Genomic DNA, 27451 nt, shown 5'->3' with positions numbered 1-27451 from the left:
GTCAAAAGCCTTGCTCAAATCCAGATAGACCACATCTACCGCTCTGCCCTCATCTATCCAGCTAGATATTCCTTCGTAGAAGGTGATCAGGTTAGTCAAGCAGGATTTCCCCTTGGTGAATCCATGCTGGMTRYTCCTGAGCACCTTCTTCTGCTCCATGTGTCTGGAGAGAGCAGCCAGGATKAGCTGYTCCATCACTTTCCCAGGGATGGAGGTGAGKCTCACCGGCCTGTAGCTACTCGGGTCCTCCTTCTTGCCTTTTTTGAAGACTGGAGTGATGTTGGCTTTCTTCCAGTCCTCCGGCACCTCCCCCGTTCTCCAGGACCTTCCAAAGATKATGGCRAGCGGCTYGGCTAGGACATCTGCCAGTTCCCGCAACACTCTGGGGTGCATCCCATCAGGGCCCATGGATTTGTGGGTGTCGAGGCTCCCTAGATGCTCTCTGAYCCACTCTTCCTCTACCCWGGGCAAGCCTTCCTCTCTCTGGCTCTCTTCRTGTGTCCCTAGGGCCTGGGATTCTAGAGGGCTGCCCCTGACAAACACMGAAGCAAAGGCAGCATTCAGCAGCTCTGCTTTGTCCGTGTTTTTCGTAACCAGGGTATCTTATAGATAAACTAGACAGCTTTTTAATATTAATTTTCTTTTTCTATAGTGGCACACTTCAGACTTGCAGTTAGACCAAGTTAAAACTAATATCACTTTGATATAAAATTATTTGTAATTTGCTGCTTATTTCTTCCAGTGCTAGCAGATACTATCTCATAATTAAGATGGAGTTTAGAACTTTCCTTGTAAGCATTATTATGAAATATTCTCTTTGAGGTTGTCTTTTTTTTTTCCTGAACATTTATATTGTCCACATCAAAAAATTAAAAGTGTGGAGAATTCAAAATTTAGATGATTTTTATATATTAATTATCAGCAGTCTGGTTGCTTACCTCTTTAGAGATATATAACTGACATATTTGTCTATATATATCATGAAAATTCTCTTTTATCCTCTTGTTTCTTTCTGTGTGCTTGCATTGGAAGTAAAAGATTGTACATCTAATATGCTACATGAATAAATCCAAATATATTAATCCAAAAAAGAAATAAAATGTGAGAGGTATGGAAAAAATACTGAAGAATTTTTGATGAATTGTTGTTCTGATTGAAAATATGTGCATTTATTTAAATGATGTTGGAAGAAAACTGCAGAAGAAAAATGAAAAAGGCAAAAAAAAACCCAATGAAATGCATTATTCAGTGTAAGAGAAATAACTCTACTAATGACATTTTTTTCATTAGTGCATATGCAAACTTCCTAAACTAAATATCTGCATGGACAACAGGCTTCTCTTCAGATGTTCTTTATACCAGCATCTGTAAAGCCAGGCTCTAAAAAAAGAGGAGGAGGTAAAATATATCTTACATCAATCAAAAGAGAACTCTAGGACTCAGTGACAGTGAAGTAGGTCTATCACATGAATAAGACAGATAGGATATATATACCATATTATAAAAATCCTCTATGATTTAGTAAAACAATTCTGACTTACTACAGTCTTAGTCTGTCTCCCCCAAATAACTGAAGGTGTTAACATAAATTTCTTGGCTGTCTCTTTTGTTTAAAATGTGTCTCCTCTGGGGCTTGCCCTATGATTAAAGATGCATAACTCATTTAAGAGTTCTACCTTGCAGTCCTCCGTGCATGCAAAATCAGTGCATCTCACTCAGGCCAATCCAGTGGGATTGGCCTAGGCATTTCACCCACTACTATTTTTCATAATCTAATTAAGAGATGGTTGTGAATCTATTTAGGGAAAATGATTTTTTTCTTCATGTACTATCTGGAAATTTACCACAAAAATCTCCAAATTTATCTCATAATTAATGTTGAATTTCCACAGGAAATTACTGCAGCCTGCTTTTAGCAGGTGTTTCAAAGTCAAATTCACAGTCTGTCCAAACAGAGTATATATACAGCAGAGCAACAAAGATGATTAAGGGAATGGAGCATCTCTCACATGAGGAAAGATTGAGTGGGGCCTGTTTACCCTAGAGAAGAGAAAGTTGAGAGGGGATSTTCTCAACATGTACAAATACCTGAGRGGAGAATGTAGGGAGGAAGGGGCCAAACTCTTCTCACTGGTGGCCAGTGATAAGACAAGGGGTAATGGGTGTAATTTGAAACACTGGAAGTTCCATCTGYATGTGAGGAGGAACTTCTTTACTGTGAGAGTGACAGAGCCCTGGAACAGGCCCAGRGAGGTTGCGGAGTCTCCTTCTCTGGAGGTCTTCAAAACCCACCTGGATACCACCCTGTGTCACATGCTCTAGGTGTGCCTGCTTGAGCAGGAAGGTTGGACTAGATGATATCTAGAAGCCCCTATACCACATAAAGTGAATATTCAAAGTGAGGTTCACTATGAATTTTTATGTTGTCTGTTTTTTACAGCGATAATTGTGATGAACATTAAATTCTGAATGATGTTGATCAAATGATCATCATTTGCATTTGAACAAACAATCTATTTGATTACTGGTTTTCCCTCCAACAGTTTATCTCTCAGATAAAAAGAACTCATGATTTCTGTTGCTGATTACACGCTTGCATGCTTGGAAGGGAGACTCAACCATTCTGCTTCATTGGTACATGTGAAGAAAGAGGAAGGACCAAGATAAATATTGTTACTTCTGTCTCTGGCTGCTCAGTGGAACTACGGCTATTTGTGGCTCAAGTGAATAGAGGCTCACCAGGAAACTTAAATTAGTCCCCATTCCTGAGGTCATTAAAATGACTATCTTTGTTCGTCTGACTCATAAATGGATCCTCTTCTCTAGAGTCTGAGCATATAAGCAAAATTTATTGCTTACAAATCTTAATTTCTGATTAATTCTTTCCCATCTATGTACTTCAGTACGGTTATATAATGATGATTATATTAATCATCATTTCAGGTAGTAGAAATAGTACTGCTTGAGGTCTGCATGGACAGTCAGAAATTCAGAATTCCATTTCAAGGTCAAAGTTTGGACTAAGCTTCCACTGTTTCCACTGTTTCCACTGCTTCCACAGCACACACTACTGATATTCAAACAGTTGAGCGTACTCTTGAAGAGGATATAAAAGGTTCACAAAAACAGTCATATCAAAACTGACTTTTGAATTTGAACTAATATTCACTGAATATTACTATTTTCTCAGCTTGACCTATTTCTTGCCCTGCCTAATATTTTTTAAGGTGTTTGCATCCCAGATTTTGATCTAGGAAATGCTTATTGCTTTTACTGAGCTTATGACRGGTGTGTATAACTGATATGCACCTGTATGGTGTGACAGCATATGATTGGTAAGCACAGCTGATTGATAGAAGGATAGGTTCAAGCTCTACCCATCATCTGAGATATCCTTTTCCCCAAAAGAGGTGAGGATGTAAGAGACGAAGTGTTCAGAAAGCAGCTTACACTCAGTTAACCACAGGACAATTTAGTTATGTTCTTAGCAGGATGACTCATTCYGCCAATACCTCCATAAAAAAAGAATGACCTATACTTCATAAAATAGCATTTCAGTTTAAGTGGACAATTCACTATTACATTTTYATTTTTTAATAGCAAACTTTCTCTAAGATATAGCTCCATAAAAACCCATATATAACAGAGAAGCAATTTTCTAAAAATAATGTGAGGAATTCATATAAAATGATATCAAGCTTCAAGCGCATCCAATGGGCAATATTGTGAGGCATCTCCTGTGGCTTTGTTATGTGATCTAGAAGTTGAAGAGAGAAAGTGTAATTTAATAATCTAACTCAAAGAGCTACAAAGAGAAAAGAGTGTTGGATCAAAAAATTTAATTCAAAYCAAATAAGGTGGTCTGTGGTGACAGAATTTCTTTATGTCTGTGTAATTATCCATGAAAAAAATAGACAAAAAGATATTATAAATAGTATGGACTTGAGCAAAAAGTATTTTCCTTTGATAGTCTGTAAAACTTAACTGTACAGAATCAACTAAATAGCCTCCAAAATTAGAATCAACTGCAAAATTTGATTTTAATTAAATCTTTTAATGAGATGGAAAACAACCATATCAAATAGTTGTTTAAAAGTAAAATATAAAATTTTAATAGAAGAGGCCAGTGGTACAACTCATTCTCCACAATTAATTCTGTCCATTCAGACTTTTTTGTATTTTGTCTACACAAGACACTCTGTTCAATGGTATCAGACTTTCATTTCTTCCTGTTTAACAGTCCAGTCTTGGTATGGTGGAATTCTTCTAGTGGCTATTTATACCTGAGATCTGTTGAAATTGAAAATTTGGTTTGAGTTTGGGTTGCTTTCTCGTTGATCGTAGAGAGAAATTTGACATTAAAGGGTTTTTTTAATATATTTTTTTCAGGTTACTTTAAGACTTCTTCAAATTCTTAGCTGCTTGCTAAACATCACTCATAAGAATAACTCCATGWGAATCATCAAGCCACTCGCATTAATTAAGTTTAGTAAATACCCTCATGGGTATGATTCCAGGCAGCTAAAGCTTCATGTCACTGCATTCTCAGGAATTAAATATTTTCTCAAGGACTACTCACTACCTGAATGAGCCTCTCCAGCAAATCCCAGAGCCTGGCAAGCAGCGTGGCTGCAGAGAGCAAGCGTAYAGGCAGGAGAGCATGGGCAGTGCCAAGGCCAAGCTCCTTGGCTGTTTTTGCCACTTGCAACATCATGCAGCTCTGCAGCAGAACAGAAGAGCTGTTAATACCAGAGTGAGCAGTCTGAAAGAATATTTTAACCTCTCTTTTGGCAGAGACAGAAGTAGCACATTGGCAGATTTCTCATTACATCCATCCTGTGATAGTCGGCAGTCAGTACTCAGAGTGGTACTGGCACAACGAAGTGAGGGAAGCATATCACACGGGACAGGGCTAGCTGTAAAATGGAAGTGCACACAGAAGAGCAGTAACAGTCAGAATATCAAATTAATGGTTGTTTTTCCTTTGCCTTCCTTCCATTTCCTTTATTTTGGTTTTACTTTCATAAACTTATAGTTCTTTATCTCAAGCCATGTCTTCCCTTTATCCTTGTTAGAGTGCAAGGGTTACTTCTTTTTTCTTTGCTTTACTGCAAAAATGATGATAATCGGCTCCTGTTAGGAATAAGTTCAAAAGTTCAGGTCTTGTGAGCTCTTGCTGAGCTCAGGCACTGCASAGAATATTAAAATGAAACAATTTGTCTCTTATGCTATGTTTCTGCAGGCTTCAAACTCAAATTCACTCACTAAATAATTTTGCAACGTGGAAAACAAGCACCATATGAAACATACCACTGTGTAAAGGCTGTTTCTTGTTGCAAAAATTTCCCACCTGCATATAAGAAAATCCGGGGGGGAAAAAAAAAAAAAAAAAAAGATGAACTCTTAAGATCAACAGTTTGCATCTGTCCCACTTTCAAGTCTTATCCTACACATACCTATAAATGTTCATACTATGACTTTTGTGAAACCAGAGGTCAATTCCCTTGATGCAGAAAAGCTAGAGAGTCATTATTTCTAGGCCGTTGATTCTGCAAGATATTAAGGCACCGTAGCTCTGTTCCAACACATGACATTAAATTAAGTCTTCATCTAACCTAAGTTCAGACGTACTTAATTTTAAACCTACCACTAGCTCCAGAGTTTTATCCTCACTCAAGCCGATGACAAAGCTTTTACTGACTTATACAGGACCCTGCGGACAGGATCTTAATCTCTTGAAAGAAAATACATGTTCCAGTACTGTGCTAGGTCAGAGCTAAAGCCTACTGACTGATGCAGGGTTGATGTCTAGTTCCGGATATGGTTTGGGGCTGCCCTTTGTGGCTGCTTAACCCTCCTGCAGGACAGCAGCAGTCCATAAACAAATCTAGATGGATAAAAAATAATAGTTTTACTGATAGACTAGTGAGTTGATTTGACTCATTATGAAGTACAAGCAAAGCCAGAGTTGGCTAAAGTGAGAAGCAGAAAGTTCATCTACAAATGGGAACAAAACAATCCTTTAGAGGTATGGGGTACACACAAGTATTTCCAGACACTATATGTTGAGAATTTGCTTCTAGGTAAATAGACACCCATAATTACATATGTGTACATGCCTTCACCAGTTTCATTTTTGTCTGGATCTAAAACTATTTTCCAAGTTTTTCAGATTTTTCCACACTGGAAAAAAATGCTATGCAATTTGTTAAATAAATAAATGAGATTTACTATTTTTTCCCAGATGTCCCTATCTTATGGTCTGCAAAGCAGTGATTTTCTTCAATCTGTCAATGAGAAAATTAACAGACATTTGGAAAGCCTTTGAATAATATTTTTCCTATAGTTAGCAATGATGTCCCAATTTAAAAAAAAAATAACAACAGATAAAGAAGCTCAAGCAAAAGATGGTACGTGAAAGACTGTCAGCAATTGTCAATTGCTCTAATACAAAAAAACAGAGCATTTCACAGATTGACATACCTGCCTAATGCTATGCGTACAGAGCTGCATGATAGGTTATAGTTATGGATTTCTATTTGTAATTATGAATGTTATTATATGCAAGCACATGAATTCGGCTTCACTGAAAAAAAAAAMCAAGAAAAAAAAAGAACATACACTCTTTTGGAAGGATTGCTTTGTAACTTTTCTCTATATTTTGCCTTGCAAATGCATACTGATTTATGGTAAAGGAGACTGTTGTGCAAGAAAACAGTTAAGCCGCTAAATGGGAATATACAAGGGAATACACATCTCCTATGAACATCTTCATAGGAATTTCATAGGATCAAAGAATAGAAAGAAATCTCCTGCCATTTCCTTTTCTTCACAACTTCCCAGTTAGTGAAATGGAGTTGTTTTTTTTATGAAAGCAATAGGAAAATCAGGTTGTGGGTTTTTTTCTTTATCTTATTGTGTAAAATTGTTGAAAAATTGCACCTTTGCCTATAGCCATATGATAGGAAAAATGTTTTAAAACTATTGGAAGAAAATAAGGATTAACTAAACTTAAATAGTCTCTTTTCTCTTGGCTTATAAGATTTTATGGAGAATCATTTTTAAAGAAGATATTTTCCGCCATCTCCACATATGATTTCAAGACTCACAGAAAAATTAAATAAAACCCTTAGATGGCCTTATTTTCTGCTAAATGTAGTGTTTCTATATACTTCAGGTCATATAAACATTAGAATTTTAATATAAATTAGATGATTGATGATAAAGGATATTTGAATAGAACAAAGAAACAAAAGACAAGGTATTAGCAAAAATCAAATTGAGAAAATTCTGCTGCCTTTGTACATATGGTAATGGAGAGACTGGGAAATGGCATCTTGTGTTACTGAAAGATAATGAGCTCTCTGGTTCAAACAATATATTCAAACACACAAGCTCCTTTGCATCGTAGACCAGAATTATTTTTAGGCATGTTAGTAAATATTTCTTGCCAAGAATTTGGAAGAGTTGGATGTTGTGAGGACTGATGACCTCATTTGTTGTATTCTGAGGAGAAATCTCCATGATCAGCAGTAGATCAGAGTCTGATTGATAAGGATGGGAATGGACAAATTTCACTGTACTGGATAATTTTCCCCTTGCATGACTCTATAGACAACTTCATAGACAACTACAAGGGCACAAGACTTGAACAGTCTGATCCCAGAAACTTAGAAAAACAACTACTACCTCCCAGAAATTCAGCAGAAGGTGCCAAAAACTGACACAAGTCCCTTCCCTTTCCATCTCAGTGGAAAATTTCTACTCGTGTAAATGAGTTTTATGACATATATATTTCTTTTCTCAGTGCAATAGGGGATGGTGAARCTTGAGTGAGAACGCATTCTGTCTCTACCAACATAGTGAAATGAAAGACTTGAGGTTACTTGATTGTTTAGTCATTCAATTTTCTCTTCCCAATAACCATCTCTTCTTTCTCGTTTGCAGAACATTCAGCTTGTGCTTGTTCCCCCAAGTGAGCAAAGTGAGTTTATAGATACTTTGAAAGAAAAGTTCATATAAAAAGACAGAAAGCAGACAACAAAATCAAAAAGGCAGCAGATGCATTTTGCAAGAGAATATCCACTGATTTAATACATATATATTCAAAACAGTTTCAAAGAAAAAAAATCCATACATTGCTGTTCACAGTTTCGTGATTAAAGTAACATTAAATTTTATGTTGAATGTAAGGTTTGAACAGCTGTGGTACACATGGAGAGTACAGCACAGCAGTACAGATCTTAATCTTTTGGGGGCATAGAATAAACACTCTTGGAATTTCAAAGGAATTCATTTATGTGATTTAAGTTAAAGCTGTTTTAAAATAAATGCAGTCTGTGGTGTTGTTTCATGRTATGATACAAATCAAGAAAGATTCTCATGTGGAAAAAAGACTAATACAGAGACTACATCTGGAGAATATCTTTCTGCACTTTTTAGAAACTATGATATTACTATTTTTCTATTGATTATTTTTTCTCTGWCATGTTACTAGTTTTTCTTCTTGAAAATAATGAATAATAAATACATTAAATTAGAACAAAAAGAAAGTTTTGTTTGTTTGTGTGTTTGTTTGTTTTTTGCAGACACTGTATCACAGGCTACCTTCATGCTAACTTTTTTTTTTGGGCTGTTACTCAGGAAACTCTAAGCTCTGAATATTGACTTACATACTATCTCCAGAGAAACAACAGTAGGTTTTGGTAGGCCTATTACATTCTCAGTGTCTTTGCAGTGATCATTTAAACAGCAGCTAACTGGGTGAAAAATATTTTAATTAAAATGACAGTGATACAAACTATAGTATTTAAGTGATCTTAAACATTTTGTTTAAGATCATCTAAACCTTTTGTTCCTCAGGGCAAAAATATATTCTTTCTATTACATTGCATGGTGCTTATGGGTCATATTTAAACCAAAAGAAACAACATCCTATGCTTCCTAAGCCCTGAGCACAGCAGAAAATTAACAGCTCCCAAAACCAATGACCAGCACCACACCAGCTAGTGATAATTACTTCAAAGGTCACCAAATAGCGTCTTCCTTCAGGATCTTATGTGTGCCAAGATAGAGGAAGAGTCCCTCAACACTTCAAGTATAAAGAAAACTGATGAAACAGGCCACCATATACAATGTTCTGCTAGCAAAATACCCTGCTATGAGATGGTAGCTCTAGTTGTGCCACAATGCTACMAAAAGCTGTGATTAAAGTGAAGAATTAGTCTCACTGCTTGGTCATGTCTGTATGTGCAGGCCTTTGGTGCTCCTACTAGAAATCATCTGGAAGGCCATCTTGCTCAGTTTCAGCCACCTGCTCTTAACTCAAATCTTGTGGTCCAGAGATCTTCCCAGAAATGTGGGTACCAAATGAAGGAGTTATGCCTTGCTGTGTTATATTATCTTTGTACAAAAAAAAAAAGAGAGGATGGCACTTCTTGACCTAGACACAGATACTCATGGATTTATAGGTTTTTAAGACAAAGGGTGATTGTGATTTTCTTGTCTGACCTCTGAAGTAGGATAATATGGAACATTTTCCTTTTCTTCATAAATCACCCAGTAGTCAAAGTGATTTTTCATTACTTTTTTATGCTAAATTAAGGCAAAATATTAGCTTATCTTCTGCAAGTCCAGTTACAATTTTTGTGACTATTGTATTATCTGCTTCTCTCCCAACAAACCAATATACTCAAGTGTATAAAGTTGATTTCTCCATTAATAATTTGGCCTGAGTATTTCAATAAGACAGCTTTTATGCAATATTTAAATATCTAAATAAATATGATTCAATTTTCTGAAGTGCTTAATATTCACAACAGTGCTGATGGGACAAGCAAAAACTCCAGCACCCTAAAAGATGTTTTATATTTACTCAAATATGCTGTGTGCCTGCCATGGTGATCTAATTCACCTACACACATATATATAAAATCCATTTACAAATTTATACTTTTAGATTATAAACACAATAGATGTGAAATCTTGAAGGAAAAACAGATTTAGATTCCACAGCTTCCCCTTCCACCTCATGAACATTAAAATGATATTTGACTAGATAATCCATCTGTTGTGATGTAATTTATTTATGTTGAAGTACTGGCTGATATCACCACATATTTGGCAAGCTTGGAACTGTGGAATGGCTTCCTTAGTGTAATGAGATGTTTCAGTAGTCTGCACATGTCTTCCTGAGGAAGGAATTTCAAGGAAACTATGGGAACAAGTATAAGTGCATATTTTAGCAGGTCCTTTTTGTATTTTTTTCAACTCCATGTAGTATTTTTGTCATCACAAAAAATAATCTAGACAAATCAGAGTTATATTTGAAAGGCAACTCTGAGGTTGCTGGTCATGGGATCTGGAAAAGAATGTACTTTTTTGTACGTCCTTTAGGGCTTAACAGTCTGTGATTGGTATCTCCTATATTCAGCTAGCCTCCCGAATTTCTTTCTTCTGTTGTAATATGGACATAAATGTAGGATAAGATTTTTTTTCTTGCAAGAATGTATAAAGTAGACATTCTGATATTCATAAARTAGACCCAAGTAGTATGTTCCTATATACAATCCTTTAAAATGCATGCCTGAAGTAAAAGTATGTTAATTGAAATATTGAGGCACTGAACACCTACTGAGAACTTTAAATTTTTAAAAATGTTATCATGGCAGCAATATGTCCCTTGTAATTTTAGATAATATGTTTCTGATTACCAGTTTGCTTCTGAGCTCCAAAATGTAAAAAAAAATGCAAATGTAAGCCTCTATCTATTCTTATGGTCATATGTCATCCTATCCAATTGGGCAATAAAACAGCAGGACCAGGCTGCTGCTAAATAATACAAAATGTGATGCATGAATATAGAGGTGAATGTGTGCCAGTATAAGTTATGCCTATTCAATATTGTTATGCTTTGMATTATTGAGGTAAAAGACAAACTTAATGAATAGAATAAGAAGGCCCATGGCTGGCATAGGTCAGCCTTCTTTGTGACATTTTAAATTTATGAACAGTTTCTCTGTGTCTTCCAGAATTGACTTAAATGTTTGCCACCTTAGTAAGTTTAAAATAGACAATGTGGCTGACATTGATAAATCAAGCAGAACATCACAAAGTCAGAGTTGGTTATAACAGCGAGTTTGTCATTATTGTATTATATTGTATTTGTATAAATATACACAAGTTTATGCATTACACACACTTAAAAGCTATAGACACTTATCTCTTTAAAGACAACACTGGACTCATTTCCCTACACTTCATCATTGTATGTATATATATATAAAAATATATGTTATGAGTTTATCTCAGGTTACTTTGCTTTCTCAGAAGCTTTCTCAGAATTTCTCTGCTTTCTCAGAATTTTTAACTTAACTTTCAGAGAGAAAAATCTACTCCACAAAACTCCTCATGATGAACAAAACATTCAATGAATACAGTGAAGACTAAAATTATACTTCAAAACACAGTAAACAGAGCAGTCATTTTTTAAGTATTCAGGATAAATTGTAAGAAAAATCATTGAAACTGTGTCTTCTGGATTTACTCATACAAACTTGTGCATTTCTTCTTTTTTTTATATACAGGCTTTTAAATAAATATTTGTCACTGCACACACATGTGAAATSATCACAAACTTACCTTTGTTCAGAGATGGTGTCCCATCCTTTCTGGAAGACAGAATAATACATGGAACGCTTCTTGTCAGAACTCAGCAGTATTTCATCCATTTCCAAATACATCAGAAGGCTGCCATTAAACTAGCGGAGGTTTCTACTTATATCTCTTTACATTTTGACTAGTTCTTTTCTGCACCTACACCTGAAAGTGTGCAAGAGAGAAGTAGAAGAAACGGCTGGATGGATGATGGGAAAGCTATGCATGTTGTCTACGCTGACTTCACCAAGACTTTCGACACAGTCTGCTGTAATGTCCTCATAGGAAAGGTCCATAAGTGTGGGTTGCATGAGTGGGCAGTGAGGTGGATTGGAACTGCCTGGATAGCAGAACTCTGAGGGTCTTGAAAAATGGGACCAAGTCTAGTTGGAGGCCTATGGCCAGTGGTGTCCCCCAGGGGTCAGTACTGGGCCACRTGCTGTTCAACTTGTTCATCAGTGACTTGAATAAGGGCACAGAGTGCACCCTGAGCAAGTTTGAGGATGATACCAAGCTGGGTGGAATGGCCAACACTCCAGAGGGCTGTGCTGCCCTTCAGAGTGACCTGGACAGATTGGAGAGTTGGGTAGAGAGGAATCTCCTGAGGTTMAACAAGGGCAAGTGATGTGTCCTGCACCTGGGAAGGAATAATCCCAGGCACCAGTACAGATTAGGGGTCGACCTGCTGGAAAGCAGCTCTACTGAGAGAGATCTGGGAGTTTTGGCTGACACCAAATAACCATTGTGCCCTCGTGGCCAAGAAGGCCAATGGGATCCTGGCCTGCATCAGGAATGTTGCCAGCAGTTCAAGGGAGGGGATCCTGCCCCTCTCTTCTGCTCTGGTGGGGCTGAACCTGGAGTAATATCTGTGCAATTCTGGGCTCCGCAGTACAAGAGGAATGCGGAGCTTCTAGAGAGGGTCCAGCGGAGAGCAACTAAGATGATTAAGGGAATGGAACATCTCTCATATGAGTAAAGACCAAGTGAGTTGAGCCTGTTTAGCCTAGAGAAGAGAAGATTGAGAGGGGATCTGATCAATATCTATAAGTACCAGAGGGATGAATGTAGGGATGATGRGGCCAAATGCTTTTTGGTGGTGGTCAGTGATAGGACAAGGGGTAATAAGTTGAAACATAGGAAGYTCCATCTCTGTGTGAGGAAGAACTTTTTTCCTGTGAGGSTGACAAAGCCCTGGAACAGGCTGCCCAGAGAGGCTGTGGAGTCTCCTTCTCTGGAGATCTTCRAGACAAACCTGCATGCCACCCTGTACCACATGCTCTAGGTGTCCCTGCTTGAGTAGGAAGATTGGACTAGATGATCTATAGAGGACTCTTCCAACCTTAAGCATTCTGACATTCTGTGATTCTGGAATGTTAAGCAAATATCTAAAAATATTTCATAGTACATGAGACTCATTTCCGTACTGAGGTGATGCAAGTCCTACAGGTCTTATGTTTGTCTTTCTTTTAAAGCTGGAATTTAAGCTGTGCATTAAGATTCATGCTAGTTTTCTTCACATAGGTGTATTTCAACCACATAATGACATAATGATTCATGAGCACCCCTTCTATCACAGCCAGACCTAATGCACAATGTTTGCATGGCATCCAGAAGTATAGGTAAGAAAATATTATTGTCTTCCATGAGTATTTATGACTATATTTTGCATTGTCTTCTTCTGCTATTTTCTGAAACAGACTATCAGACTTAGTGGTAGCTTAAGGACTGTATTATTTCCCCTCCCAGAAGTTYAGAGGAGCATCCTTCCTTGTTGTCTGGCTCCAAACAGCCTACCAGTCTGTGCTAGTCAATGTGCTAGAAAAAAAAAAAGTACAATTTTTTAACAATAGTATTCAAACGCTTCTACATCTCTTTCAAAATTCCCAGAGGGACTGAAGATTCAACAGTTTTCACAATGTACTGCACTTTTACATCAGAGTAGGCAAAATGTCAATCTGATTTTGCAAAAAATATCCCAGTGTATTTCAAGATTTGCCTAAGCAGAAAAGACACTTCTGTGTTTAATTAAATAATTTCCTATTACGGAAGTTTCACATCTAACTCTGAAACACTTGGTGTTGGCCACTACAGGATATCATTCCAGATCAATTATTGGGCTAATCTCATGTGATATTTTCTCTACCTGAATTATATTGATGGCTTTGTTCAAATTCAACTTTTTATCATGAAAAGAAATTAAGAGCATAGTGGCTGAGGAAGTCCAAGGCGAACATGTTTCATGAAGTTTGAACGGGACATTTCACTACAAAATGATAGCACCTTACTCTTTCTCTAGGTGCACTTACCTACCACAAATGAAAAAAAGAGAAATTTACCAGAGAAACTGAAATTTACCAGAGAAATTGAATTGAAATTTACCAGAGAAATTGACTCTCAAATTACTGAATCTTTCGGCATCCAGAGGTTTTATTCATAGTGAATTGTCCTTTCCATTTCAGTGTTTCACAAAATTATAATTTCTTAGACTTCTACTTTCCATCTTTGATCCATCTCCATCTGCATCAATTTATCTCTCAGATCCTACATGGATGCAAGTAGAAAGAAGGTTTTCTGAGAGAGTAAACGCACTGAGGTACACATGGAGAAGAATTTGCAGCTACCTTCAAATTACTTCACTTTAGCCCAGCACATTGAGGAAGAAATTCCTGTATTTAGGCAATTAACTTGAATTACTATATTTTCATCATGGTTAATGAACATGATAGGTACCTGTAGCACTAAGGCTAAGATCTCAAATCGCCCCCTAAGGAGTTCCAGTGCCTGGTCAGGAAGATGAACCATCCTCATCCAAGTGCTTCCAAGTTGCTCTAGTGTTATCCTATGTAAGCAGCTATCTGACACTTAAATACTAATTTGGGATTAGGGAAGGGAAACAAACTGAAACAGAAAGAACAATTGATCTCTGAATAAAGTAAAACCAAATGATTTTTGTGTCTTTTTTTCAACTTTGGGAAGTGTTTTTTTCACTGTTTGCAACTGATTTTCCCTTTAAGTATTATGAAAGTTTCTATTTTTTTAAGTTGCAATGCTAATGTATACCAATTTGTGTACATTTCACTTATTCTTATTTCATTTTATTCTTCTAAATAATTGTTCTAAACTAATAAAGTCTATAAGTATAGTTACCTATATAATTATAAAAAGCATGCAAACAGTAGCTGAAAATAAGATCCCTGCTCTTAAATGACCTCTGATCTTTAACAGTTTTCTTTTGCTAGGGTCACTACTTCGATAAGTTCATTGTTACCTAGATTTCAATGAGAAAGGCATTTTAAAAAGGTGTCAGGCTTACATCACTGTTCTAATGGAGCAAGGCTTCCATCAGTGTTATAATGTCAGCTTTCACTATCATTTGTATTTTTTGATAKCCAGTCAAACAGTGCAAATTGCATTATGATTCTTGGTTTCTGAATTTGAATGATCTCTTCCAAGTGTGATATTCAGCTTAATGTGCATCACCCATAAAAGCACTGTGCATAATGTGAATGTTCTGTGCATTGTCATTCCACAAGTGATTACTTCTTTGATCACAGTACAGCTATGCCAGCCTATTTAAATCTCTTGTCAATAGGAATAAACAAGCTCAGAGTGTTTGTCTTAGAGTGACAGAACAAAGCAGCCTGCAATCAAGCCTGCATGTTTAGAAGTCAGTGCAGTAAACAATAAAAGGTTAACACATAACCTTCAGTAATATGATAAAGTGCTGTTTTGGTAAAAACATGTAATTAAATTCAAATCTAACTTTCCTTACACAAAGGTCCTATTCAATGTAGATTTACTGCATCCTTAAGTTGTAAGACTTTTGGATATTAGGCAACAATTTTCCTCAAATATGTTTTTCAGACAAAATTTAAAGCTAAGTCCAGAAATGATTCATTTTAAATGACAAGGAGTAACATGCATGAGTTGTTCTTTCATCAATTTTAAGCCTTTTGAAAGTCTGCAATTAAACTCAGTATCAAATCAGTAAAATTGGGTAACGCATCTTGGAAAATTGAATGCAATATCCTAGTAACGTTTTTACAGTAACTTAACATCTTTATAAGTGCTAAAAGAAAAAGAAAAGCCACAGCAACTTTTGGAGTCGTTAAGATATGTCAAGAAGGTTTTTACTATCCTATAATGGGATTTGTATTATCTAAAGAGACTATTTAACCACGCAAAGCCCCTTCTAATGCATCCTTGAAGAAGAACGCTACCAATGTACTGAACTTAAGTTGGATACAGTCATCCTACTGTGTGGACTGACAAACACACACGAAAGAGCTCTTCAGTGAAATTTATTCCACAGCAGAAGTAAAARTCCATCGGGTACTCTATGCCCTTCTGCTGTGAACTGGCAGCTGACTTTGTGCATGAATAAATTGAATAGTTTATGGTATCATTAAGTGGTGCTTTAATCTCACTGAACTAGTTCCCTGATTAAGTTATTTGGAGCCACTAAGTTGTTAGTTTCTGATTTGTCCTAAAAGACAGTGACTTCTTCARTCACTCTGGTTCAGTCATACATTTGTACTCCATCTCTGCTGACTCTACCTTCCCTTACTGCTTCTAAGTGTCCTTATTCTCCTTTGTGCTGGGACTTTACTGTGCCAGAAATTTACCTGCAAAGAGTTTGCTTTCCAAACATTAAGCTCTAAATGATTTTATTTTTWAAAAAATCTATTAATCTGTCAGATGAACATGCCAAATGCCTGCACTGCATTACATCTGCACAGATTTTTCAAATAAAAGCATTGTATTAAGTTCTCTGTGACTAAGTGTTGCTATATTCATTTGAAAATCTCCACATTTCCAGRATCTTTATTTACATCTTAAGCAGAATATAGATGTGATGTAGGATATTCTGATTGCCTTCTGTATCTAGACCAGAAAATAGTTAAAAATAAATGATTTCACAGTCCTTTCTGATWTAAATTCCTAGCATACAATAATAATAATGCAAAGTTAAGCAAGCAGACCATAAACAGTCAATTAACTGTTTCTTTCTTATAGTTGAAAAATAATTATGAATATGGCCTGATACTGAATTCACTGAAGCTAGTAGAAGGATTATAGGGGTCTGCTAACATATATGTAATTAGTATGTATCAATCAGCAACACACAATAATACTAATTAATTGATCAACTTGCTCAGTTCTTATATATTGAATAAATTACCCTTCCTTTTTTAAAAAATATGGTAGGAAGGACTATTGTCACTGTAGACACACATGTGCATACACAACTCACAGACATTAGAATTTCTGAGAATTCTCTTTCAGTGTCAGAGAATTAATCACAACATTTGATCATTTGTTCTAGGTGTTCATTACAATGACTCTAAAATGTTTATCCTAACTATGCTCTATTATTTCCAGCCAATAGGTATTTTGATGGTCTTTTTTTTGTTGWTGTTTTTTGTTTTTTTTTTYCTTTCCTGAGCCATCCACTTATATTATACCTGTTCTTCATGTACCATATAACTAACTCACATCCAGGATGTCTTAGTTGTCCAGAGCCCCCTCTTACAGAGGATGCATTTTCCAACACATTTATAAATTTTCTCTGAAACCTCTCCAAATCTTCAGCATATTTTTGAACTGTGAGTATGAAAAGTGTTTTCAGCAATACTAAATAATAAATCAACACTCCGACATCTAACTTACAAACTCATAAGAAATAGGTATCATATTGTCCAGGCAAGTTTCGATAAATAAGCATTAATTAGAGATAAATATTTTCTCTTTCTTATATTCTAGAAATCAAATCTCACTTAAAGCATCCCATTTGCTCAGAATCAATTTGAGACATACTAATGGAATCATTATATCCTCTTTAAATGAAAGCACTGTATTAGCTTTCTTTTATTTGCCATTTAGACCTCCAGAATTTCCTAACAGCTCAAAGATCTATTACGAAGTAACACTGAGAATCTAGAAAAACTTCTCACTCTTTTCTTTTTTTCACTCTCTGGGCTGGGAAGTTGGCCAGATACAAAGTTTTAAAAAGATCTAGCTTTAGGAGCTGCAGCCTCTGATTTACTGCTAGTGTGTAAAGTATTTCATCAGCAGCATGTGAAATGACTATGTTTTCTATTTCATTCCTTAAAGGGAGATCAGATTTATCCAATAGAAAAGGGGAAAACGTAAGGACAAGTAATATTATTAGGATTTCTATTGTGCTTGCTGTATTTAAAAATCTCTTTTATGTTGTGAGTTACAAGCTTTTCCTTCCTTTTTTTTTTTTTTTTCTTTATTAACTTTCTACCATTCTTAATTTCTAATTTATATTCATGGATAATTTTTCATGGAGCTCCTCTTTTCCATTCACTGTAAATCATATTTAACTGAATAAAGGACAATGCTGATCAAACACTAATTTACAAATGATTGTTTATTTTGAATTGATTTTTTAGAGAGCAATGTATGGACCCAAAATACAATATATCACACAATTCTAGTTCTTCTCCATGTCTCAATGCATTTATGATACTTCCTCACCTTTTCCAGTCAAGGTTTTCCTCTAACCTCACTCTTCAACTTTTTTCCTTGTCTTACTCTCTGCAGTGTTCTGTGCCTTTTTTTCTAAATCACTTGAACCATAAATGCTTAGAAAAGAAGTCTCAAATGTACGACAAAAGGCTTCAGCAATTACATTCTTCTATACRCTAGCTGCTGCTTCTCAGCGCTTCACTCTCCCAGTGTTTGAGACCACTGTTTTGTATGATCTGTGGACTCAGAACTACAGCTCTGGGTTGCTCTTCCTCCAAACAATCTTTACTTTTCAGCTTAATTTAAGCATGAACTGTGAGTATAACTGAGAAATATTAAGTCTTTTCTGCCGTCTCTGTACAACATTGAGCCGAACATGTGGCTGAACCCTGAGAAATATTGTCTTTTTCTTTGTGACTTAAAATTGTTTTTTTAAACAATTCCTGTTTATTATTCASATCTATTCTGATGCCTCTGATGGGKCAGAAATCCTCATGGCTTTATGACATTGCATCTATTAAAGCTTTTACTTTGCATGTGTATTGGGATAAAAAGGACTTCATTGTTCATACAATTCTCTGTCCAGTTAAGATTTATAATCATATGCATCACACAATTTATTAAGATCAGGAGGACTTTTTAGTAATGCTAAGAACATTTAGAAAGCTCTTCATCATGAGAATGCAGCTCTGTCRCTCAGGCTAAACTATCTGATGATAATGTGTAATATAAATATAATGGACAAGTGCTTAAGAAACTAATGATCCTCTTCTCATGTAGGACATAACAGTTTGTAGCCATTATTGACTACTATCCCATCTTCACTCATTTATATTAACATTTAGATGTTTCAGAGTCATTCAGTGCCACTAATAACTGATTCAGAAGTAGTTAGATTTCACAGTACATCAATTTTCTTTTTTTTACCTATCCTATTTTTCCCAGTTTATGTATAGCCATTCATTTGGATATTTTATTCATGTCTGTTATTTTCCTAGTTTCCATTAAGATCAAAAATATTTTCTAATTAATATTTTTTCTTTATACTGCATATCAGATTTTTTTCTGTGTTGCCTTTTCTTTCTATTAACATTTACAGATCTTCTGAAATAAGATTATTCTTTAAGAAAACATAGAAAAACTAATATGTCTCCTCAGAAGGAGTTATTTATTTATTTATTTTAATTGACCACAAAGTTCAAGCATTGTTATTCACGGACAAAGGATATGTTTCATTCTTCTCAGTCTCATTCTTTTTCTCCAGGAAGTAGTTTTTAAAAATAATTATTAGTCTGTGAGAATTGGGGTGGAGGGGAATATAAGAACACTCACCATAGCACCTCAATTTACTAAAGAATTTTAACATAACTATAAACTTACTCATAGGAGTATTTGTACAATATTCCAGTGGGTTACTCGTACTTCAAGTCAATGCTTCACTGCTTTGCTAAATTAAGTTCCAGATATAGTAAAAAGATACTTTACGTTCAGCTTTGTACATAGAATAGAACATTRTATCACTTAGATAAGTGCCTGGTGAAAAAAACTGAGAATGAAGCCATCTGCTAAGTACTTCAAAATGTGAAGAAGTTAGATGGTTGTTGCCCCAGAAAACTTATAATATAAATAGGAAAGAGAGAAGACTGTCGAAAATGAATCATTCAAGCAGGCTAAAAGTGCAGGGATAATTGGCAAGGACTATGTTGGTGCCATATCTTGCTTTAACAGACTTTGGTGTTTTTTTTTTTTTTTTTTTTTTTTTTTTGCATGTGGATGCTGCTTATTGGAATAACAAAGGGAGGAGGAGAAAAGGAGGAGAAAATGTAGAGGACAAGAAGAAAAAATATGTGAAGAATGCCTGTATCATGAAACAAGAGACAGGATTTAGGTGAAGTCTGGGAACTCCTCTAATCACAGCAAAGAGAATATACAGTGGAAGAACTGCAGAAAATATATGYTAAATGAGCTATCCTTAATATCCTTAATATTTTCATTTCTGTACCATTTTACTTTTTTTTTCCATTTCCTTTCCTTTCCAAAAACGAAACATAAAAGCATGAAAACACATGATTACAAAATAGCTAACTTTTGCACAGTTCTACATTTAGGAGAGGTTTGACTTTTCTARTTGTGGTGTTAGATGACACAAATGTCCACTTTTATCTGGGGATGATTCCTTTTGATATTGCTTTTTCATCATAACTAGGACACATGAGAGCAATCATTATTTGAGAATACAATCTTTCTCAGATGAATAATACAATTTCCCATTGTAAGAGGAAAAAAGAGATAGAATATTAAATTAGAGGTGTCTAATTTATAGGCAAATACATCAAATTTTATTTTAAGAACACTTACTGTAAGGGAAAAAAGAATCTCCATTGAGATTTTGGTATGAAAAATAGTGCCAAACCCAAATAAGTTTTCACTCCCTTACTTCAGCTGTCCTTTTAAACACCATGATGAAGGAAAGTGTCTGGAAAGAGTGAGTATCTTTTTATTCTTTCATATATGTATAAAGGCACCAGGAGGCAATCATTCAGATATAATTGGATCCAAGCATAATTTAAATCATCTATGAGTTTTTGAAGAAAAATACCATTGCACCGTTTTTTTCTGGATAGTACTGCATCAGTGACTAGGCCTTTGAGTCTTTGCTAGGATGAAAATTAGAATGCTTTCTGTCTAATGCTTCCTGTTTACAAGAGCTGCAGGTAAAGTTTGGTTTTGTTAAAGACTGAAGAAGACAGAGAGAAAAATGGTAATTTTCTTGATCAGTAATCTCCTGCATTGCCTCTACAATAAATTAAATGCTTGAGAAATTCTCTCTGCCTCCCTTCAAAACCACTTTCACAACTGTCTCCTGCCTTTCCCATGTTAATTYAGGTTAAAATATAGCAAAACTCCTACCATAAAAGATGCTTTTAGTGATCTGATTTTATCTAAATTAAACCTCCACAGGCCCAGACGTTTGTTTAAATGCCTTCAGTGGAAATATTTCACCACCTACAGATATTTCATTAGATGAAGGTGCTTATCAGTTATGCATTCAATTCCACAAAGAGAAGGGGGCAAACCTACCTACATTAACAAGATCTGTGACTCACTCAGGATCAATGACACCTTTTGGCATGGTTTTCTATTGCGATAGATACCATATTACATAAGCATGTCAAAAGACAAATGGACAGTGGTTCTGTTCTAGTACAGAAGAACCATCTATTTTTCACTCTAGTACCTTGTATTCATTCATATTTCTTCCAAATACTTTGGAATTCTAAATCCGATTCTATATTCATCATCCCTTTACCATATTCTATTAATTAAGCGATGTTGAAGATCTAGATATTCTTTCCTCTCTCTGCATCCTWAAAAGAGAGAGAGAGAAAAAAAAAAGCAAAATACACTGCTCCTCTTAAAACAAACACAGGTTAATATAAAGCGGATGGTTTGCTTCTTATCTGTCAAAATATAATTCCATATTGGACTTCTCAGTGAGACAAAAGTCCATTTGGGAAGAAAAAACACACTGCACTTCAGTTAATCTTTGAATATGGATTTTACAGTGATAACTTGTAATTATGTTCCTATCACTGTATCTCTAATAAATCCACTTGATGAAAGAGGTATTTCAAATTGCATTAAATGAACTAAAAGATACATTTAAAGTTTAAAATACCCCACAAAATCCTTTGCGAGATTTCTTAGGACATTTTTCTAGTTTAACAACAAATACAAGATTTTAATACTTAATATAGCTGGGAATTATGATTAATTACAAAATACTTTCTGTTTTTATGAAAAAAATTGCTTCTTAAGWCAAAATAGTGATTAAAATGACTGCACAGTGTGTATATCAGTAAAATGATGTATAGCACATGTAATACAAAGTGATGCACTAAGTTAAAAATTATGAGTTTTAAAAAAAACTTTTGAAAAAGACATGTTGCAATGCACACAAAGTAGTTTACATGACAGGTGAGAAGATACTCACAGTAAGTAAACTGAACTGAATTAACTTTTCTTTCCTCATTTCAAGATGTTTCAGTCTAACCTCATTCTCGTTAAAATGGAAGTCTATCTGCGATCTGCTTTACAAGCATAGCCATAATTATAAGTATTTAAAAAATATATAATGTGCAAGTAGACAATACAAACCTTTATATTTTCTCAGGATTTATCAATGTTGTGTTYATTCTCTTGTTATGATGCTTTGTTTTCAGACAATCCTTTCCTTTCTAGTCGTTTGACCTAAATTGGCTTCATTCCATCAAATATTTCCCAGGTGGAAATGTTCTCCTAATCGGGGAATTAAATCTTCAAAACTCAGGCGAAGACTTTCTTCTAAAGCATTACTTGGGGGTACAGGAGGTTTCTGGCTCCATCCAAGCATYACTAAAGGATTAGCTTTGTGAAGCAAAAATATGAAGGCATAAGAACTCATTCAAGCGTTTATGTTTTTGTTCTGATTTTAGAGAGTATGWTATTAATGGTATTATCAGGAACAACTTCTTAGCCATTTCTGGATATCTTTTTGTTTGGGCGGTGTTTACACTTTGGAGCACTGCTCCTAGTGCATGCCTAAGGGTTTTCTTCAAGGAACGGAGTGCAAGTTTTTCATCTGAGAGTTGAGGTTTCTCAAAGATACATGATATCATTTGCTGAATATATTAAGTACAACTAGCTGAACTGGAAAAGACTAACTGTCCTCTGTTCTAGCAGCAGATACTTATCAATGAAGTCCTGCTGTCTGTGTTTGGGCACCAGAGGGTGAGCCTAGAGAGTACCAGGGCTGCCAGCACTGTTGGACTATGTGTAGGTGTTAACAATAATCAAGGTTTCAACAGGTCTTCTCACTCACACCCCAACCAAGTGTGGTTCATCTAGAGTGACAGTCAAGTGTTGGTCCCTGCTGTCTCTATTTCACTTCTGCCAGTTAAAATGTCACTTGTAAATATGTCTGCACATGGTGAGCAAGGCTCTTTCTCCCAGTGACTCCTCTTGTCCTGCAGAGAATAACCTGAGCTGGGCAGGGCTGTCAGGAAGGCTCCCTCCCTGTCTCTGATTAGATGTATTTTCTTCACTCACAGTGTGAAAATGACAGCCTCGATGAACTACAACACAACTATTTGAGTAGCAAAATTCAGGGGAGAGGAATAAGAAACTGGAACTATTGCGAGGCTACTGGAGATAATAAAAGCTAATTGAAATACCAAGCTCCCTATTTTGTTGTATTATGATGATTAAAAACTGAATGAAAGCATTGCAGTTTTGGATCACCTCTTTGGCAAATGTTTCTAAGACATGATGAAATGCCTGGATATTTCCAGTGTTCTTTTCCAGACAATGTTTTCAAATCTCAGAGAAAAAAAAAAAAAAATTATTCCAATGTTTGGTGGGATTTTGAGAGGGTAGAAATAAAGTCTGGGAATTTCCAAGAGAACAGAAAATTAAAATTTCTGTCAGGAGTGCCATGTGGCATTCCAAGAGTCATGCTGTTTTTGCAGACAGAAGAGATTTTATAGTTTTGTTTGTTTGTTTGTTTGTTTAATTATATTTATTCACTCTCATCTACAGTGATCAGAGCTTTTTGTCAGAATAGCTGTGTCTGTAGACATGTTCTGGGAAATTTCATTTCTAGTGATGATCTCACAAACTTCAGAGAAGAATAATGTGTTATTATGGCTAATGAGAAGGAAATTTCTTTGTCCTTGTGCACACTGTAACAGGCGGAAACAAATATCTTCCTATTTCACACCCCCCCTCAATGACCCTTCACACTCTCACTCTTTCACCTTATGTGCTCAACCTTTCCGTTCACAACTGCAAACTTTATATGTCATGTGAAGAGGACCTAGCTAATCTTGTTTCCATCCTATGTCTGAACTGCCTCTTTGAAGAGGCAGGATACTGTCTAAACTAGAGTGAGCAGAAGCAGAATATTCTTCCTAATATGCTTTGTGCCTTGTTCCAGATATACATAAATTATGATAATTATATGGCTCTTCGACTGAGCATGACACTAAGGCAGTAGCAATGATTAAAGATTACTGGATTACACTCATTTAGCCTTTGTCCATAATAAAGCTCTGGCTAGCAGGTCAATTTTAAGCAGGTCCCTGAGGATACTGGGAAATAAATGTTTTCATTACATCATAAAAGTCTCAGCAAAAAGCAGGGAAATAGCGTAAATCTACTGTGGATGTTAATGATACTAGAAAATTATCCAAGGAAATTAGACATATTAGTGAGGAAAGGCATGAGGCTGGGGAGAAAAACATTAATGGGCACAAAATTAACAGTACAAATTTAAACCGCTGTGATTCTATTTTCTGCCTCTTATTTCATGAGTTAGGAAAAATTGTCAGTAGTCACAAAGCACCTGGAGTTTAGATTACTGTGTGTTAAACTATGTTTATGTACTTGTAAAGCTGTCCAATCTTGATATTGGTTTTTAAAAAATATTTTTGCAAAGGAGGTCCATGAAGCTATTTCTTATGTATGAGGAAAGCCTTTTACGTCCAAATTTGTGTCTATTTTATACATACCTGAGAGATACCGTTCTAAAAAGGGATCTCTTTAAGGGGCATAATTATGGGAAGATAACAGGGAGAGATGTCTCTTTGAACATTCAGCTACAAATCTGGATTGTCTATTATTTTGTAGGATTTCCTAAGTGTGATGGGTGTGCTTCTTCCCCAGCTCAATCAGAATTTTCACAGGTAGCCCTATTCAGGTGTTAACCACCAGTGATATTATCTGATCTGATGGCGTGATCTCTCCCTCCATCAATAACAGTCCTGATGGCCCCATTCTGATGKGGAGATAAAGCTAATTGAGCATGCACCAGTCAAAAGTCCTTTGAAATGAAAGAATGACTATAAGTCAATAATTTTATTCCATAAACATGGAGACAGCCTGAGAGTCCATTGAGCAATCCTTGCATGGCGGTGGGCTGCATGCCAGGATCATCCCCTGAGCCAGGGCGTCTCTCAAGGATATTCCTCAGGTTAAGAGATCCTTGTCACAACAGATCTCTGGTAAGTGACTATAGTGTGCTCTTTTTTGAACTTGTAAACTTTACTAATATAACTGCACAAAATTCCTTAGTCATAAACCATTGACCAGGTCTGGGACTAGGATTGGATCCAGCCGCACCCAGACTTCTCAGAAGGAATTTGGAAAGCAAGGGTGTCCAATCTGAACCCTGTGACTCAACGGGASAGTGTCCCTGATAATTCTGTGTACATCTTGTACTCCATGCGGTAAATAATAAGTGACTTCGTCATAGAATCTCGTGAAACCATTGTCCTTATCAATAAAACCTATTACTATTTCTTTCACATGAGTGAAGTAGGCTCACCTCCAACCTGCCTCGTTCCATGACACTAAGCTGAAGATTCCACTTCATAGAATCAAATAAGAGTAAGGAGAAAGCAACTTGAAATATCAGTCTTTTTCATTTAACTCCACTGAGTCAGAATATATTTAGTAAGACTACCCTTGGTAGTTACTCATCTAGCCTCTCTTCTCTGAAAGAGGCTAAATAGAAAGACTTTGCTAAAATTTATTGTTTTAAAGTAGTTTCTATCACAATGGCTATAAAAACATCTGCTATTCATTGCATCTTCAAAATATCACTTTCAATCAGAATTTTGTGATATTAAAACAATCATTCATTTAAAATACTATATTGTTTGCAGGAGTAATATAAGTTGACATTTAAAATAAGTATTGTTTCACTTTGTTTCATGATAGTACTGTTAATAACAGCTTTTAGAAACAATCACAATAACAACTTTCTGGAGCACCCTGATGACACAGCTTGACAGTGTCCCATAATATAGCACTATATCACAGTTTATGATTTTACTGTAGCATCAAGATATTGTTCCCCTAAAATAAAGACAGTTTATTTTCTTATATCAGGGATTTATATACATGTTGCTGATCTCAATTGGACTATGGAGACAACCTTAAACAACTCTTTTAGCATTATCATAACATTGATTTCACATTATAGAGGAGGCTGTATTAGCCATATTTCTCTGTAGTTTGTATGTATGTATGTATATACATGAATATATGTCACAGAACCACAGAATGACTGAAGTTTGAAGGAAATTTTGGAGATCATCTATTCCAACCATACATCTCAAAGCAGGGTTAACTACAGTCAGTTGACCAGGACCATATCCAGAAGGCTTTTATATATCTCCAAGGACAGGAACTTAACTACTCTGGGCAATTTGTTCCAGTGCTCAGTCAGCTCCACAGTAAAAGAATAGTTATTTTGTTTGGACAGAATTCCCTATACTTCAGCTGACGCCCATTGACTCACTTTCTGTCACTGGGCACCACTAGGGAGATTGTGGCTTCATTCTCTTTACATTCTCCCTTCAGATGTTTAAATGCATTGACAAAATCCCTTCTCATCCTCTTCAGGCTGAAGAGTTCTAGCTCTCTCACCCTTTCCTCATAAAAGAGATGCCCCAGGCCCTTCATCRTCCTTGTAGCCTCCTACTGAACTCATTCCAGTAGCTCCATCTCTCTTTCATTGGGAAACCCAGCACTAGAACCAGTATTCCAGATGCTGCTTCCTCAGAGCACTATCAGCAAGCTTGCTGAGGGTGAATTCTGGACACACATTAACCTCTGGCACATCATTAACCTCTGGAGTACATCGCTAGTTACTGGCCTCTGACTAAACCTTGCCACTGATTACAGCCTTCTGATCAACCTTCTGAATGAGCTCTGCCATTYGGCCAATTTTAAATCCACCTCACTGTTGACCCAGCCTGTATTTGCCTATGAGGATGTTATAGAAGACAATGCCAAAGGTCTCAGTGAAATCAAGACAGACAACATTAATTCATCTATCCAGACAGTCATTACATCACGGAAGTCTGTCAGGTTGGTTAAGCATGTTCTCCTCTTTGAGAATCCATGCTGACTACTACTAATCACCTTCTTTTCCTTCATGTGCCTGAAAAAGACATCCATGATTAGCAGCTTCATCACCTTCCCAGGGATCAAGGTGAGGCTGACTGGCTGCTGCCATTGCCCCCATGTTGCTGCACCCAGCCTTTGCTCAAAGACAGATCTAACCTGTGAGTCTCTAATGAGTCAAGGCAAGGGTTTATGTTTTCAGTAGTGCTCTTCTGGTTCTTGAGTAAGGCTCCAATAAAATCAGTTAAGCCAGGAATCTTCGTGCTCTCACCAAGGTCTGATATTCATTTATCACATCCAGTCCTGTTTAAAATTTTTAGTGCTCAAATATTTCCAGAGCACAAGAGTTGTT

The sequence above is a fragment of the Nothoprocta perdicaria genome, unplaced genomic scaffold (genome assembly GCF_003342845.1).
Source record: "Nothoprocta perdicaria isolate Ctin4 unplaced genomic scaffold, notPer1 scaffold_361, whole genome shotgun sequence".
NCBI lineage: Eukaryota > Metazoa > Chordata > Aves > Tinamiformes > Tinamidae > Nothoprocta > Nothoprocta perdicaria.
This window is presented reverse-complemented; position numbering follows the sequence as displayed.